Source organism: Petaurus breviceps, unplaced genomic scaffold, assembly GCF_028583685.1.
Source record: "Petaurus breviceps papuanus isolate PSGF00001 unplaced genomic scaffold, PetGlider_PUasm1.0 186, whole genome shotgun sequence".
Classification (NCBI taxonomy): Eukaryota; Metazoa; Chordata; class Mammalia; order Diprotodontia; family Petauridae; genus Petaurus; species Petaurus breviceps.
In genome coordinates this window covers 30,614,569-30,630,863 of record NW_027185798.1, presented here as the reverse complement: position 1 = coordinate 30,630,863, position 16,295 = coordinate 30,614,569, and the positions used below count along the sequence as shown (strand labels likewise).

Below are 16,295 nucleotides of genomic sequence, written 5' to 3'. Positions count from 1 at the left end.
CTTTGTATTCCCAGAACCTAATACAGGGCCTCTCACATGGTAGGTACTTAATAAAATTTGTTGAATTGAAATGGATTGTTTCAACCCACTTTTCTTTCTTCTTTTTCTCTTTTCTTCTTTTCCATTTTCTGTTTCATGCTATTTCTTTCTCATCTTTTTGTTCTTTTTTCATCTTTGTGTTTCTTCTTCCTTCCTCCCTCCCTCTCTTCCTTTCCTTCCTTCCTTCCTTCCTTCCTTCCTTCCTTCCTTCCTTCCTTCCTTCCTTCCTTCCTTCCTTCCTTCCTTCCTTCCTTCCGCCCTTCTGCCCTTTCTCCCTTCCTATAAAAAGTACTATATAAATGTGACATGGGTCTGGCACATGTGTAGGTACCTTTAATTTCTTAAGATGCCATCATCCGCAAGGAAGATGCTGATCACCTGCTTCTAAGAGACTGGGAGATTGTTGTATATGTGGATGTTCTACATTGACCTACCATGGAACTGGGAGTAGCCTTTTAAAATTTGCTGCATGGATAGAACTATCAGCATCTTTAAAATGGTGCGAATTCACATATGCTATAGCTTTTGATTTATTAGCATGTGAAGGTAAAGGACTCCTTCTCTCATACCATGGGTAGTGGTGGGAGAGGGCCTTAGGATCTCATTTCTTCCTTCTCCCTTAAGCCATGTTGCTTGGATAGATGGTTCTGGCACTTTAGCCTTTTAACTAATTTCTGTTTCAGGCTCGGGGAGTGGAATCTTCAATCTGGTCTGGGAATTCAAATCAAGCCAGCCCAGTAGCAAAACCCCAAGGAAGAAGGGTCTAGGGACTCCAGCCGAGAAAAAGGTTGCACTTCTGGCTTTGGACTTAATCTTGGTGGGACTAATGCTACGTAGGAACTGAACTAAGTTTCCAGCCTAGTTCCAACATCCCCTCTTCCTCCCCAAGGCCAAGGTAGTGGTGATGGTGGTTATGCCCCTGAGGTGGTATTAGAGGGAAATGTTTGTATATTTCTTCTCCCTATATCTTTAAAATAAATATTCCTTTGTAAAAGCTAATCCAATGATTTAAGTGGTGAAATGGAACCTGGACACTGGTCATTGGACTCCTCAAAATGGTAGAAATACAGCTAGTGGGGGCTTGAGCCAGTCTGAGACAAGAAACTCTCCAATCCCTTCAGGGAAGGAAATCAGTATTTATATAGCACTGATTATGTTCCAGAGACCATACCAAATGCTTTACAAACATCGTCTCATTTGATCTTCACAACAAACCCAGAAGGTATATGCTGTTATTTTCCCCATTTAAGGAAACTGAGGTCAATAGAGGTCAGATGACTTATCCAGGCTCACACAGCAAGAGCTAATATTTATATAGTGCCTACTAAATTCTAGGCACTTTTAAATAATGATAGCTAGCATTTGTATAGCACATAATGTTCTAGGCACTGTGCTGAGCACTGTACGGTTATTATCTCATTTGAGCCTTACAACAATCCTACAAGGTAGGTGCTGTTATTACTCCCATTTTACAGATGGGGAAAGTGAAGAAAACAGGTTAAGCAGATTGCCCAGGATCACACAGCTAATAAGTATCTGGGACTAGATTTGAACTCAGGTCTTCTTAACTCCAGGCCTGGTGTTTTATGTACTATGGTGCTACCAGAAAACCAGGGTCCTAGAAAGTCCTAAAGGGGCTGAAACATAACAAGGCCCTAATAGAGTAGAGCAAGAACCAGCTGTTACTGATGTAACATCAGTATAGGTGGTTATTTTTCTTTCTTTCCTTTTTTCTTTTTCTTTCTGTTTTCACATATACTTTAAACTATATTCTATTAGCCCTTCTCACACAGTCTTCCTCTCTATCTTTATCTCTTTGTCTCCGTCACTTTCTTCTCTCTGTCTCTCTCTCTGTTTATTTTTCTCTGTCTTGGTCTGTCTGTCTCTGTCTCTCTATTTCTGACTTTGTCTCTCTGCCGCTGTCTCTCTGTCTCTCTTTGTGTCTGTGACTAACTATCTTTCTGGAAAAACAATAGGAAAACATAATTTTGATTGCTTGGTCTAGATTTCTCCTAAGAAACCTCTTTCTAATCTTCCCAATCCATTTTTACTGCAGAAAGGTCTCAGAAGGGCCCCTAGTGTAAATAGCTACCCCACTACATGCCCCCTTCTTCCCAACTTCAACTGTCCCTCCTCTTCCTTTGCGGAATTCCTACCCACCCATTAATCAACAAACATTTATTAAGCTCCTACTGTATGACATGCACTAGAGATACAAAGACAAATGTGAAATTATGTCTAAATGAATGAATGAAAAGCATTTATTAGTGTTTAATATGTGCTGTGAACTCTGCTAAGCACTGAGTACACGAATAGAAAACATGAGATTGCCCTGCTCTCAAGGAGCTCCCACTCTAACTGTGAAAGACAACACATAAAAGGGAGTTCCACAGTAGGGCAGACAGAATTACTTGGAAGTCTTAGAGGTGGAGGTGTGGTGGTGGGAGCTGACAGCAAGGCCTGGGGGGTCCTTAGGTTTAATCAGTGGGTCAGAAAACAGTCCTGGGGGGTCTGGAAGGACTAGAGACAGGGCTTATTCGGGGAGGTCCTCCTCCTCACTGGTTAATAAATGACTCTTATCTAACCTGTGTGAACATTCAAGCAGCCCTCAGCAGGAAGGGGCAAAGGGGAAAAGAAGAAAGCTTATATTCTACTGGGGAAGAAAATATGTCCATATGTAGGTATATACAAGATATATATATATATGTATACACACATTATATATAAATACATACATGTGCTTATAAGTATATATATATATATGTATAAAATTCTGTAGGACTTATGATGAAAGGTGTTGTCCATCTCCAGAGAAAGAATTGGTAGAACCTGAATGCAGATCAAAGATGTTTTTTATTTACTTTCCTTATTTTTCTTCTTTTTTTGTCTGTGTTTTCTTTCATAGAATGAGTTACATAGAAATGTGTTTTACATGACTACACATGTATAACTTATTCCAAATTGCTTTCCTTTTCAGTGAGGGCAGAGGGTAGGGAGGGAGAGAACTCAAACTTTGAAAAAAAAGAATGTTAAAATTGTTTTTACATGCCCCTGGGAAAAATAAAATACTAAATAGCACAATAAAATAAAAATAAAGTGCTATTGGCTTGGAAAAATAAATCTGAACATAAATGTATGTATCTGTGTCTCTATATAGAGAGGCATATACATCTTCAAGCTAGGTAATTTTCTTTTTGTGAGAGAAGCATCTAACAACTGAGGGTGGGGGTGGATGAGAGAAGGCCTCATTGAAAAGCTGATGCTTGAAATGAGCTTGGAAGCAAACTAGGACTGAGGGATGCCAAGTGTTGGAGACAAGGATGAGCTGAATTCCAGCCTGTGCAATGAAGCAGTACAGAAATCAGAGACAGAGTGTTGTAAGTGAGGAAAAGCATCCCTTAAAGCCTGAACCAAATGCCACCTTCCTCAGGCAGCCTTCCAGATTGTCTCAATCAGTCATGGCCTTCTTCCTCAGAACTCACATAGCACTTTGCTTTGTACCTCTCAAATGCGTGTATCATGCCATATTGCTTATTACAGCTATCTGTGTTGCATTTGGCTACTAGACTGTAAACTCCTCAGTACTGTCTTGGAGGTCAAGATATGCATCTTCTCTAAATTTTGTATCTCACCCAGCACCCAGCACAGCGTGCTCTATATGGTAGGTGTTTAATAAATACCTTTGTAGAAATAATCAGGATTAAATGCGGCAGACTCACTTCCACTATCACTGGATTCAATTTACTGATGCCAAACTGTGCTAAGTAGAGTTCGACTTGGTGAGTCTTCTAATTTAAGAGGCTGCTACCCCTTACCTCTCTGGGTCCATTGATGATGTGCCCTGTATACAGTAGGCCCTTAATAAATATTTGAATTGAATTGAGATGCTTTGTAACTGCCATAAAGAGAGGGTTTGGGTGATGGTTCATGATGTTGACCTCTCTGGGATTACTTTATGCCCCCTTACTGAGGGAAGGTGGTAGACAATGGCCTCCTGCCCTGCACTTGTAGGAGGAAGAGAAGATTCTCAATTCACATTTGCTTCTGCTTTGCCATATGCCTGGGGGCAAATTTCATAATCTCTCATTGCCTCTGTACCTTCAATGCAAAATAGGGGGAGTCACAGATCCCCATCTTAATTTCCTCATAGGGATATTGTGGGGTTAAAAGAAATAGGATCCTATGATGTGGTTTGAGCTCATCTGTAAAAAAGTGCTCTGTAAATCCCCAGGTATTCCTGTTATTATGGGGCTCGGCACTGTTTAAAGATGAAGCATTTTTTCCAGATGAATGAGACTTCTTAAAATATGCTCAAGTCAATAATTACAGACATTTATGACTCCCCCAAATATCATTACAACTAGGAAGGGGTGTAACTGTAACAAAGCATTGGGGCATGCTGTGAACTCAGGTGTCTTGGTGTTCTGACTCAGCTCGGTCATGCTCTTTGGTCAGAACATGGAAAAACCAGAACGCTCAAGTAACTTCACTCAAATATTCAAATGGGCTCTGTGATCTCGCTGATGGCCATGCTCCCTCCAAGCACGGAGATGACAATGCCACCCATGTTCTTCTTTTGCCGCTCTTGTCTCTGCCCACTCACGAGTTCAGGCAGCTCACCCAGTGTTTGAAGGGTCATCCTTGGTTTGGGCAAGATGCCAGCCCAATACTCAGCTTGTCCACCTCTTATGTTCCTCTCTTCCCATGTGACTAGCCCATAATTTTCTCTGATCATATATATATATATTTTTCCGGATGGCAACCTTTATTCCAGTTCTTTCAGGTTCCTTATTTCCTTTATGTGTCAGCCTGCTTTCGTGCAGCCCGGATCTCTCCATTTCCCTCTGTGTAATGCTCATTTTGAAGAATTAAGAAACTGTAGTGTTCTATGACTAGAAGCTTTCCACCACACTAATAGAATATTTATTTTAAAAGTATGGGAGGCAGTTAGGGGATTCAGTGGATAGAGTACTTGGAGTCAGGAAGACTTGAGTTCAAATCTAACCTTAGACACTCACTAGCTGTGTGCTGTTGGGCAAGTAACTTGGCCCTGATTTTCTCCCCCACTCCCAATAAAAATATGAGCCTTTTACTTCTGAGAGAAGTTTGGGGCCATTTAATAATAATAACTAACATTTATATACATTTATTATGTTCCAGGCACTATGCTAGGTGCTGTATAAATATTATCTCATTTGATCCTCAAAGCAACCCTGGGAAGTAGCCTTTATTATTGTCCCAATTTTACAGAAGAGAAATTGAGGCAATCAGAGGTAAAAGGATTCACCCCGGGTCACACAGCTAGTACATATCTGAAACTGTATTTGAACTTAGGTCTTCCCGACTCCAGGCCTACTACTCTGTCCACTGCATTACCTAATGGAACTTTGTAATTTCCTAAAGATAATTTTCTGGGTGGATGGTTGGGCCAGACACTTTTGAGTGGTTATGGTTCTCTTCTAGAAGGCTCAATACAATCATCACAATACCAGGTGCAAACAGAAGCACCTGCAGAATTGAATCATCCGGGATCCCTTTTTAGGGTCAGTTCTGGGCTGAATCTCTATTTTGAGGGAGAGCCCAGATCAGCCAGCCTTCATTCTCTAACTTGTACTACTATCCTTCATTGTGCTGGCTTCCCCCATTAGAATGTTCATGTCTTAAGGTCAGAGACCATCTTTCTTTTTGCTTCTATTTGTACCCAAAATGCTTAGCAGAGTACCTGACTCATAGTAACCACTTTATAAATGCTTATCGCTTTGACTGGATATCTTCCATAATAGTGGCAAACAAACACCTTTGGCAAGCATATGTACACTTGTTCTGAGGCTCAGCTGATATTTATGGTGAGAGAAACTTTAAATAAGTCTATCTCTTATTCTTATTATATAAAATAGTAAAATCGTTGACAACACTACAGAATAATGGAATTAAACTGATTTTCTTAGTGTATCCCTTATGGTTCTTTTCTGAACTTTGCTTGCTGAGGATTTCAACTTAAGATCAGAACTAGCAGTTATAATATTTCCTAGTGTGTGTGTGTGTGTGTGTGTGTGTGTGTGTGCTTTTTGGAGGGGGGAAGGCAGGGCAATTGGGGTTAAGTGACTTGCCCAAGGTCACCTGGCTAGTAAGTGTTAAGTATATGAGGCTTCATTTGAACTCAGGTCCTCCTGACTCCAGGGCCAGTGCTCTATGCACTGTGCTACCTAGCTGCCCCTTAATATTTCCATTTTACAGATAGGGAAAATATTTCATGCATGTCACACTTGTACCACTTCCTAGACAGCTGTTAAAAGCCTTGAATGCTGATACCAGGTCTTATATGACACTAATCCAGGCTCTCATCACCTCTTGCCCAAACTATTGCAATAGCCTTCTAATTGTTTTTCCTGCATCCCACTTTTCCCCTTTCCAATCTAATCTACAAAGAGCTACCAAATTAATAGTTCTCAGACCCAAGTCTGATCATGTGACTCCCCTGTTCAAGAATTTCTAGTGGGTTTCTATTATCTTCAGGATAAAATAAAATTGCTTTCGTTGGGCATGTAAGAGCACTGAATTTGGAGTTGGAGGGGCTGGGTTCAAATTTAGCTCTGCCTCTGTGCTACTTGTATTATCTTGGACACATCGTTTCATCTCTCTGGGTCTCAGTTCTATCACTAGAAAAATGAGGTTTTGGGTTAGATGACTTCTAATGTACCTACTACATCTAAGTCTATGATGCAAGCTGTTTCCAGTCAACCCTTTCAGGATTACTGCATATTGTTCATACTGACATACTTTATAAAGTATTGTCTTGCTACTTGTTCCCTGAATGTGACATTCCAGCTCTTGCGTCTGTACCGTTTCTTAGATGGTCCACCATACTTGAAGTGCTGTCCCTTCTCACGTCTGCCTCCCAGAATCCCTGGTTTCTGTCAAAGTATGTCTCTGATGCAGCTTCCTCCATGAAGCCTTTCTAATCCTAATCAGTTTTTAGGGCTGTTCCCCCTAGAAGTTACATTGTATAATTTCGTATACATATTTACATTTCTTTGTACATCTTGGATCCTTCCATTAGAATATAAGCTCCCTGAAGGCAGAGAATGTTCTATTTTGTGTTTGTGCTCCCACCACTAAGAATAGTGTGCTGTACATAGTAGGTGGTTAATAAATTTGTTTAGTTGAATTGGAGGACATTGTATTTTTTTAAACCTCCCATGACACCATGAAATAACCACATTTTATTAAGGGAAAAAAGACTGAATCAGTATAAATGTTATGAAGAGACCTAGACCAAGGAGAGAATTTAAGAATCACTGGACTACCTGAAAACCATGATCACCCATACACACACAGAGGGAGAGGGAGAGGGAGAGGGAGAGAGAGAGAGAGAGAGGCAGAGACAAAGACAGATAGAAATAGAGACAGAGAGAAAGAGAGCACTTGAATATCATATTTCAAGAAACTATGAAAGACAAATGCCAGATCTATTAGAACCCGAGGGCAAAATGAAAAATGCAAAGAATCTTCTGTCTACCTCCTGAAAGAAACCTCCAAATGAAAACTCCTAGGAACATTATAGCCAAAATCCAGAGCTTCCAAGTCAAAGAAAAAATACTACAGGAAACCAAGAAGAAAGATTTCAAATACCGAGGAACCACAGTCAAAATTGGACAAGATTGGGTGGCGAACTCTATAAAAAAGCAGATAGTAAGGAATGATTTTCCAAAAGGCAAAATACACAGGCCTATAATCAAGAGTCAGTACAACTAGGTGGTCTACTTGACCTGAAGTCAGAAAGACTTGTCTTCCTGAATTCAAATCTGGCCTCAGATACTATCTGTTTGACTCTGGGCAAGTCACTTAATCCTGTTTGCCTCAGTTTCCTCATCTGTCAAATGAGCTGGAGAAGGAAATGGCAAATCTCTCCAGTATCTCTGCCAAGAAAACCCCAAATGGGTTTGTGAAGAGTTGGACATGACAGAATAACAACAACCAAGAAAAATTTATTCAGCAAAACTGAGAATAATCACCCTATAGGGGGGAAAAAGACCTCCAGTGAAGAAGAGAATTTCATGCATTCCTGATTAAGGAAAAACAAGAAAAAAAACAAAATTGAATAGAAACTTTGAAATATAAACACAGGAGACAAGAGAAATACAAAAAGGCAAATATGAGCTAGCAATCAGAAGAAATTTGATAAGCATGAACTTTTAACTTTCTAATGGGAAGGAAAATGATTCAAGTGTTCCTTCAGAACCTTAATGTCATCAGGGTTCAATAGAGGGAGTTAAGGAAGATAGAGAACCTGAGAGTCGGTGCTTTTCTTATATTCTTATGATCTTAAAAGAAGAAAGGAAAGAAGGGGCTGGTGGGAAAGAATACATTAAGGGAAAAAGGGTAAGGAAGTAGGGAATTTATCTCATATAATTCAGGTATAGGAGTAGAAATCCATGAAAAAGTAGAAATGAGGAAGAGGGCCAGAGAGTAGGTATCATTTCCTTTTTTCTTTGCTTTTTGGAGGGCAATTGAGGTTAAGTAATCTGCCCAAGGTTACAGGGCTAGTTATTTTGTGTGGGTGTTAAGTGTCTGAGGCTGGAACCGAACTCGGGTCCTCTGATTCGGGGGTCGGCTCTTTACTCACTTTGCCACCTAGCCGCCCCAGAGTAGGTATTATTTCAATCGCATTTTCATCTGAACTTGTCAAAGGAGAATACAATAAACATACATAAACAGTTTGGTGTAGAAATAGATTGAACTCAACAGGGAAACAGCAAAAGATGGGGTCCCACTAAGTTCCTTCATGATACAAACAGTCTTGATAACTAAACCAAGGAGAATCAAAATAGAGAAATAAAACTATAGACCAATATCCTTAAAGGACATTGATGTAAAAATTTAAATAAAATATTAGTAAAGAGGCAATGGCAGCATTAAAATATCACATACCATGACTAGATTGGATTTATACCAGAAATTTAGAGTTGGTTTTACACTTTTGGTGTTCAGTCATTTTCAGTTGTATCCAACTCTTCCTGACCACATTTTGGGATTTTCTTGGCAGAGATACTGAAGTGGTTTGCCATTTCCTTCTCCAACTTTTCCTAGCATTAGGAAAACTTTAAATATAATTAGTTAATAACAAGAACAATTATAATCATATGATTTTGTTAATAGATTCAGAAAAATCTCTTTGACAAAATATATTACTCATTTTTATTGAAAACACTAGAAATAGGAATAAAGAGACTATTCATTAACAGGGTAAATAGCATTTACATAAGACCAACAGCCAAGTTAAGTCAATTAGCAATTATTAAGTGCCTACTTGGTGCCAGGCATTGTGCTAAGTGCTGGGAATACAAGGAAAGTTAAAAACAAACAAACAAACCAGTCACTGGTCTCAAAGAACTCACAATCTAAATCAAATGTATAATGAATGAATTGGAGATAATCTCAAAGGGAAAGCACTAAAATTAAGGAGAACTAGGAAAGGTTAACAAACATAATAGGAATAAATTAATAGTCCTTTCCAATAAGATTGAGGGTAAAATGGATTTCTATTGTCACTACTACTTATTAATAACTATATATGTTATATGTATATGTAAATATCTATATATATAGATAATTAGACATGGTATCTATAACAATAAATAAAGAAAAAATTAATTGAAGGAATAAATATGGACAAAGATGAAACAAAGAAAGCACCATGTAGTCAATTAAAAATTAGTTGAAACAATAACCAGTAAGTTTGAAAGATATACCATAAGCTGAAATAAATCCCAAGCATTTCTTTATATTGCTAATAAAACTCAACAGAAATATAAAGAAAGAGAAATTTCATTAAAAAAAACCCTACAAAATGTACAAATTACCTGGGAGTATATCTACTAGGATACACACTAAGAACAATGTGAATATAATGATGAAACACTGTTTACACAAATAAAGACAAATCTTAATAATTGGGCAAATATTAATTGTCCATGGGTAGGATGAGCCAACATAATAAAAATGACAATACTGCCTGAATTAATTTATTTATTCAGTATCAAACCAATCAAAATATCAAAGAATTATTATTATTATTAAAGCAATTGGGATTAAGTAACTTGCTCAAGATTACAAGGCCAGGTGTTTCTGGGTGGGTGCTCAGTGTCCGAGCCTGGATTCAATCCCAGGTCATCCTGACTCTGGGGCCAGTGCACTTACTCACTGTGCTACCTGGCTGCCCTGCAAAGAATTATTTTACAGAATTAGAAAATATAATACAATTCTTAAGAAGGCTAAAAGGCCAAGGACCTCAAAGGAAATAATGAAAAAAGTGGATAGGAAGGGAGTCTAGTAGTAACAGATCTCAAACTATGTTGCAAAGCAATAGAGATTTCAATCAGTGGAATAGATTATATTCATGGCATACTGAAGCCAGCCAGCAAGCAAGTAGGCTAATGTTCTATGAGCCCAATTATCCTAGCTTCTGGATTCAATATTCAATTATTCAAATATTAAATTCAATATTTAATAAAATCTGCTAGGAAAACTAGACATCACTGTAGAGGGCCAGTACTGAGCCAGTCCAGTCATGGGTAGAGTCTGGGTCAGGATTTCCCTAGGCCCTGCTCCACTTGAGGGCTCACTGTTGCTTGAGGGTGATTGACTCACCATCTTTCCTTGTTTAGCAAGGGAACAGGGAATGATTACTGAGAAGTGATCACATGAGCACACAATGGGATAAAGTACTAGGAGGTAGAATACCATATGTAACCACTTTTTCTATTAGTATATAAACCCTTGCCCTCAGATAAATAAACGGACTACTTAGACAGCTTCCTGCCTTGCTTGTGTCTCATCATTCCCAACTCTCTTGGGCATCACATCAGTTTGGCAGAAATTAGGTTTAGACCAATATCTCCCACCATTTACTAGCTAAAAATGGATATATGACCTATGTATTAAAGGTCACATCATAAACAAACAAAAGGAACAAGAAAGAAATTGCCTATCAGTCTATAGAAAGGGGAATGTAATGGAATGTTATCATGCTCTGAGAAGTGAGGAAACCTGGAAAGATTTGTATGAATTTATGAAGAACAAAGTGAGAAGAATCAAGAGAAAAATTTACACCCTATCATCAGCATGGTAAAAACAATGTTGATCCAAAAGACTCAAGACCCACACCCAGAGAAAGAACTTTGGAGCCTGAATGTGGATAGAAGCAGACTATTTGCTCTCCTTTTCTTTCGTCGTTTTGTTTCTTCTTTCTCGTGGTTCCTCCCATTAGTTCTAATTCTTCTTTACAGCATGACTAATATGAAAATATGTTAAATATGAATGCATAAGTAGAGATTACATCAGATTGCATGCTGTCTTGGGAAGGGGGAGAAAATTTGGAATTCAAAATCTTATGGAAGTGAATGTTGAAAGCTAAAAATAAGTTAATTGGGGCAGCTAGGTGGTTCAGTAAATAGAGCACCAGCCCTGGAGTCAGGAGGATCTGAGTTCAAATCTGAGCTCAGACCCTTAATGCTTACTAGACTGTGTGACCTTGGGCAAGTCACTTAACCCCAATTGCCCTCCAAAAAAAAATAAGTTAATTAAAAAAACTCCCCAATATAGAAAAATATAGGAACTCCAATCAATTTAATCACTAGCCATGATTCCAGAGGACTAATGATGAAGAAGGTGGCATCTAGGTGATCAAATGGAAAGGTCATTGGGTCAAGAAGACCTGAGTTCAAATCTGTACTCAGATACTAGCTGTGTGACCATGATCAAGTCATTTAACCTCTGTTGGTCTCAGTTTCTTGAGTATAAAAACGGGGACACTAATGGTACCTACTTTATAGGATAAAATGAGATAATGAGGATAGAATGAGATAATATTATGAGGATAAAATATAAATGATGATAAAATTAGATAATATTTGTAAAGCACTTTGCATGGTGCCAGACATATAGTACACGTTTAATAAATCTCGGTCTTTTCTCTATCGTCCATCTCCTGATAGAAAGGTGATTGACCAATATGTAGAATGAGACATGAATTTTTGGACATGGTCAATATGGGAATTTTTTTTTTACTATACTCATTTGTTTACGAGGCTTTTTTCTTTTCTTTTTCTTTCTTTTCAGTGTGGAGGAGGAAGGTGGGAAGTAGAAAAAAAATGCTTGACAATTAAAAAAAAATAATAACCCAAACTAGCAGCCTGTAGTCTAGATAATTTTTAAGAATGTCCTAAAATGAACATTCTAAAGGTTCTGAGTATTTATAAAGAAAATATTTTCAAAGAAATGGAAGTCTACTGATGAAACACCTTGGTATTTTTTCTCTGTTGTGATGGACTGTTTAATTTAACTCCATCTGCAAAATATCAATAACAGGTAAAAATTATGCAGTGATATAAATCAGCAAGTAGTTCTGAAGTGATTTTGATTGACTTTTGGAAATTGGCTGGCACCTGTCAATTCAGGAGACTTTGAAGAGAGAGAATATCAAAGTTTACCCATGACCTAGTAGTCCAACCCCCTCATTTTGGAGATGAAAAAAATGCTACAAAGTCGTTCATTAAGACTAATTTATTCAGCAGCAGGAATTCACTCAGCCCACCCTCCCCCATGGGGAAACTGAATTGGAAAGTTTTAAAAATGAGACATTTGTAGTAGAGTTCTCTTTATGCTCCTTTTCATTTGATTTATGTCCTACCAATATCAGAGCGGCTAGAACTGAAGTTGGTGCCCTACATTTAGTGTTTAAATAAGAAAATGGCAGGTCAGATCCATGTATTGAAAAGACCTTTTAGATCTCTGCTACTTTGGTCTCCCTTCATGCTGCCAAGCAAGAATACCCTAAAACTGGTAGGTATGAGTTCGTAGATTTCTTAATATGGGCATAGTAAGTGTTAATAACTATTTAACACTGAAAGATTTCTAGGTAAGGATTCCATAAGGACATCAATCATCTAGGTAGGCAGCTAGGTTTCACAGTAGATAGAACACTGGGCCTGGAGTCAGAAAGACCAAAGTGCAAAAGTGGCCACAGAAACTGGTCATATGACCCTGAGCAAATTCCTTAACCTCTGCTTCACCTCCCTCCACGGTAAAATAGGGACGACAATAGCCCCTACTTCTCAGGGTTTTTATGAAGATCAAATGAGATAATATATGTAGAAGTGTTTAGCACAGAGCCTGGCACAAAATACGTGCTTAATAAATGCTTATCTTCTCCATCACATGTCCATTGTCTAACTATATATACCCTTCTGACAGGAGGAGAATTTATATTGGACCTGAATCCTACCCATCTGTAGAAATTTAAGTTTGATCTTTAGATTAATTAATTCATCAGTTTTTTTTTCTTCTTTAGGCTGAACATCTTCATATCCCTTAACCCATTTTTCTAGGTCTCATTAAAAAAAAAAAAGCCAAACCACAACACACTATGGAACTTTAAAGCTATAAGGACTCTTAGAAATCATTTATCTAATCTCATTTGATTGGTTATATATATATGCAAATCTGAGGTTTAGAGGAGAAGGTATAAAGTCATTTATTCAGTCAATCAGCACTTATTAAACATTTACTATCTTCAATCTTTATCTTTGTGTTAAGTGCTGAAGATAGAAAGAAATGGATCTCTCCTCTCCCCTTCCAAAAAAGCCCCCAAATAGCCCCTGCAATGACCCAGGGTGCAGTGGATGACTCTGGTGTCTTTGGTGTCTGGCCAAGCTCGTAGTGTTCCACAATGCCTGTTTCAGCCACCTTCATGGCCATTGGAACAAATTTTTTATCATCTACCCATTCCATGGAGGGCATCTTCCTATGCTGGGAGTAGACATCCCCCTAACTTACCAATGGGTTTGAGGTCTGTCAATTACCCTTAACTTGATTTAGCCTGTCTTCTGAGATAGTTTTATCAGGGTGTGGTCGCTGGGCATGTGATAGCTTCTTGGAGCCACAGGTGAGAGTTGGGTGAGAGGTGGGCACCAGAAGTGGATGAATAGCCCTGAAGAGGGCTTGGCAAACCCTCAAGCGAGAGGTGCTAGTACTCCTAAACACCCCATACACCCCACCCCCACCTCAACAGCAACAGGGACTTGATCAAAGTCACAGAGTTGGAAAATTGCAGACTGTGACTAGGCCTCCATCTTTCGACTCTTGGTCTACTGCTCTTTCCAGTGTACAGACATTTTCCCACCCAAACTTTTTTAAAATTAATTTTTAAAAGCAAGTTTTTAAAAAAAATTATGAACCTGCTCATTATTAATAAAAACAATTTGATATACAAAGGACAAAGAAAGAGGATTACATGTGAAACCATGATATTACACCAACTTTTTAATAATTTTTATTATCCTTCTCTGGACTTTGTTTAGTTTTTCCACTTCCTTGTAGGATAATGTCTCCTTAAATGGGACACAGTCAGCTAGTAAGGTCCTAACCATTACAGAGAAATCTTCGAGGGTGTCCCTAAGCATTAATTGCCATTATGGAATTGGATGTGAACTCAGGAAGACCTGAATTCAAATTCTGATTCTAAAACCTACTTGTTGTATGACCAAGGACAGGTCACTTAATCTCTTAGACTTTTAAGCAATTCTCTAATACCTTAAGTTAGAGAGGGGTTGGTGGAGGGAAACACCATCATGGATTCGGTGTAATCTCCTATATATAAGAATACCAGAATTGCTGAAATGGCTAAGCAGAGATCCAGGCAACCTAGCATGCCCAGAAAAGAATATAGCATTATGGAGAAAACTTGCTCAGTTTTTCCCAACATGCATGCCTTCTTCTTTTCGTTTATAGCAATGAGAGACCACAATTATTCCAATCAACTAGGTTTGAAATTTTAGGGTACATTTTCTACAATATTAGATCCTGAGTTTCTTGAGGACAGGCATTATTTTTGCCTTTCTTTGTATTTCCAGTGCTTTTCTGCATCTGGTACTTAGAGGTGCTTAATAAATCTTGTTGCTTTGACAAAAGGATACTTTTTCAAAATAGTGGGCAAAGAAGAATGTATTTACCAGTTATTCTGATGATATCTGAATTCATGCCGATATAAAATCATGTATATATATATGCATATACATACATCTCTATCTATCTATCTATCTATCTATCTATCTGTCTGTCTGTCTGTCTGTCTGTCTGTCTGTCTGTCTGTCTGTCTATCCATGTAACATCCAGATTGAAGTAATGGAACAGTGCTCCTAGGACATATTCCTGAGTCATAACAGATAGCTCAGACAGAGCTCATCATCCTTAAATATGATCATCTATAATTCTTAGTAACTATGAATGATTGCTTCTATCTTGATGCTTGCAAGGTAGGAAGATGAAGGAAAATTTGACCAAAAAAAGGAATTGATCATCAATAGACTTTATTTTCAATTTTCATGCAGTGTTCTGAACAAGAAAGGCCAGGACTAAAAGATCAGTTGAGAGAGAGTGGTATAGTGGAGAGTGAGCTGGTCTTTCAGGCAAGGAGACCAGCTTCAGGACTTATGCAGACTGTTTGACCTTAGACAAATTGTTTAATTTCTCTGTAACCCAGAAAGTTGCAGCATTGGTAGAGGGAATTTCCTCACTGGGATCTCACAGGTCCAGACAAAAAGACAACAGCAAGCAGGGATACTGTTTTGTGTATAATTGCAGTAGGAGTTGGGCACACATGCAATTCTTCCATTTTGCTCACACTCTGATTTTTTGACCCAGCATCTATGAAGATGGTTACTCTAGAGAGCTGTTGTACCTTCCCTCCAAAGCTAAGGGTAATGTCATTAACTACTCTGGTGATGGAGAATGATGATATGCTTAGTGAGTACTAATATCTGGGATACATAGGAGAGTAGATTTAAATTTCAGAGGTATGTTAGTCACCCTGCCCATTTTTCGGATGAAAAAACTGAGGTCCAGAAAGTTTAAATAACTTGGCTAAGATAAGTTAGTCACAGAGCTGAGATTCAAACCTAGGTTATCTGACTCTAAAAGCAGGTCCATTTAAACTGAATTAAGGAATTTTAGAATAAATTTGGAAACTCTATTAGAAGAATAACTTATCTGTGCCCATGAATGAATGGCATCCTTTGGCTGTGAAATAATAGTTCAGACACTACTTCCCCATTGTTATCATTAAAAGCCCTATGATTCAGTAACCTGAAAATATATGATTTGAAGAAACTGTTATCTGATGTAAAAAGAAAAAAGAAAAGAGTGTGTATATGTGTGTGTGTGTGTGTGTGTGTGAGAGAGAGAGAGAGAGAGAGAGA

General features: G+C 38.3%; 2 protein-coding genes across 4 annotated transcripts in view; both read right to left on the bottom strand.

The window, feature by feature from the left end:
• S100A10 (S100 calcium binding protein A10) overlaps positions 1 to 16,295 on the bottom strand; it is a 462,639-nt gene that overhangs the window by 105,873 nt on the left and 340,471 nt on the right. The window lies entirely within an intron of this gene.
• Positions 1 to 16,295, bottom strand: part of S100A11 (S100 calcium binding protein A11) — a 399,965-nt gene that overhangs the window by 43,199 nt on the left and 340,471 nt on the right. The window lies entirely within an intron of this gene.